Consider the following 2,832-nt stretch of genomic DNA (forward strand, 5'->3'; position numbering starts at 1 on the left):
GTCACACAATTAAAATCAGATTCTTTTTGATCCTCCTTAGGGAGTTTCTTTGAAAAAGTATGCCTAAGAAATTTTCCTTACCCATCTTCATAGATTTTGTGTACCATAGGGTCAGACTCTTCTCGGTTTATCCCTGTGGTTACTTAGTCATTTTTTCTGTGTGTGTGTACATAGTGAACTTTATGTACATTAGACAGTAAAGATACTTCATTTCCTTTCATATCATAACTATAAATTTTTAAATGTTGCCTTTCTTATGTTTCTACACAGTTTTTATATTCTAGAAAAGCAGATTAAAAGGGCATATCTATTTTGAACATGATCTAAAACAGCTGAAATTTTTGTTGTTTGTAACATTTTTAATACTGCAGCCTACAATAAGTGTTAGGATAGGTCTGACATATTAGTAGGAGCTCTAAAGACAACTGTCTGTCCTTTTCAAATGACACAGGATAAAATTCCTCCCTTTCCCAATCCTTTTATTATTGACCTGTTCTATCAATTCTTAATAATCCTCTTCATTAATCACTCTTCTCTGTTTATCCCTGTGGTTACTTTGTCATTTTTTCTGTGTGTATATACATAGTGAACTTTATGTACATTATCCAACTCTAGGGCCTGGTTTCAAAAAAATAAATTGGTAGTTATATATGTCCACAATAATCTAACAAAATATCAGTGTGCTACTGTGACTTTCTTCCACACCAAACAACGGGGCTATCTTCTTTGTTTCTTTCCTCCCCTTCTCCTCCTTCCCACCCACCACAAGTACCCCACAAGGTACTCAACATCATCATTCACAGAACCATTCATGAAATAGCTGGTTTCAAAATCTTAGCCAGTATAAATTGTTAACCATTTACTTTCTTACCCTTTGTTTCTCCATCTCTGTTTTCACTAGAGTACTTGACTGGCGGGATTTGATTGATGTTGACACATGGAAGTCATTCACCTTTAACTAGTGTTTCCTCATCTGAAAAATTATATTTTTATTTATCTAGCTTACAGAATTGTTGTGGAGGGTGCCTTATGAACTTTAATAACTTTTTTTTTTTTTTATCTTTTCTGCGACATAAGATTCTTACTGGTGACATGAGTGGAAACTAATTACTTGTCAGGAAATGGTGTATAGTAGAGGAGATAAAGGCCTGGAATTAGGGTTCTAGTCAAACCTAGTTGTATGACCACAAATGAAGTTCTAAATTTCTGGATGAATTATATTATCTGTTGAATGTAAGTATTAGACAGATCCTTTCTCACTGTTAATGTGGACCAATATTTAAATGAAGGCATTATTTTCAAGTTTTGTATCCATGAGTTACCCCAGTTTCTCATGGGTAAAATGTAAAAACTGAAATTCTCACATTTTTCTTGTGAAATGTCAGGAATTTAATAAAAGTCAGAGGAACTTTAAAGATGTCCTAATTTTATACTTGAGGGAAGCCAAGGCTGAGAAAGGTGATACAATTTGCCTGAAATCACAGTTAAGTAGAAGTGCCTCAGTTAGAACTCGAAAATAAGCTGATTATGAAAAGTTTGATTGATTGAAAAGTACAATTCATCCATCAGTTAGTTTTTCACAAGCATTTCATTTCTGGAAATAGCACTTATAAAAAATGAAATGATAGATAATAATGAATTGGATATCTATTGATAAACTATAGTCAAAACAGTTTTAGGCGTATGTGTCCTTCATCTGTACCAATACAGAGTAGCAGCAGCAAGGATAACTTAAAGTCACTTAAAGTTATCTAAAGTAAAGTATGTCACTCAAAATATTTAGTAATGTGCTCTGAAATGATTTGTATTAGCTACATTGTTTGCAAATCAATTTTGGGTGTGGATTTATTTACTATGTCATTCACAACATTTTTTTTTAAACTTTATTTAATATTTTTTCTCCAGTTACATGCAACAACGATTTTAATTTTTTATTTTGATGTTAAATTGTCTTCCCCTCCCCTTCCCCACCACTAGAAGCAAGCAAATTGACATAGATTATACACATGTAGTCATGCAAAACACATTTTCACATGTCATTCTGTGAAAAAATAGACAAAAACAAAAAGTATCTTATCTAAAGTCAAGATTTACTAGTTCTTTCTCTAAAGATGGATAACACCTTTTATCTTAAGTCCTACACAATTTTCTTGAATCATTGATTTAATGGCAATAGCTAAGTTATTCATAGTAGTTAACCATATAATATTGCTGTTACTAATTATTATTGACCTTGTTGTGGTATTTGCTTGGTCAAAGAATATGCATGATAGCCAAAAAGCTATATATTCCAAATTGCTTTCTAAAATGGTTAATTCACTATAAGACTTTAGTTTGTACTTTTAATGTTTTAATTTTCCAACACCTCCAACATTTGTCGTTTTCCTTTTCTGTAATGTTTGTCAATCTGAGAGGTGTAAGGTAATAACTCAGTTTTAAATTGAATTTCTCTGGCTAATAGTGTTTCAACATTTTTTTCACAGAAGTAGAGTTTTGATTATTTTGTCTGAAAAACTGGCTTGTTCTCATCCTTTAACCATTTATCAATTGATGAATACATGTATAAATTTGATTCAGTTTTTTGTTTGAGAAGTCCTTATCAGAGGAACTTAATGTAAAAAAAATTTTTTTCAAGGAATGATTATCAACTATGAATTCCCTCCATCCTATTTTTCCAGTTTATCCAACTCTTCCCATTTCCTTCTGTCCATTCTCATGTTTTACTTTGGACTTTTACCACCCTCAAACTGCCCTCCCCCCCACCCTCAAACTGCCCTCCCCCCACCCCCACCCCATTTCTGTGATCCCTTCCCTTCCTACTTTCCTATATAG

The sequence above is a fragment of the Sminthopsis crassicaudata genome, chromosome 3 (genome assembly GCF_048593235.1).
Source record: "Sminthopsis crassicaudata isolate SCR6 chromosome 3, ASM4859323v1, whole genome shotgun sequence".
Taxonomy (NCBI): Eukaryota; Metazoa; Chordata; class Mammalia; order Dasyuromorphia; family Dasyuridae; genus Sminthopsis; species Sminthopsis crassicaudata.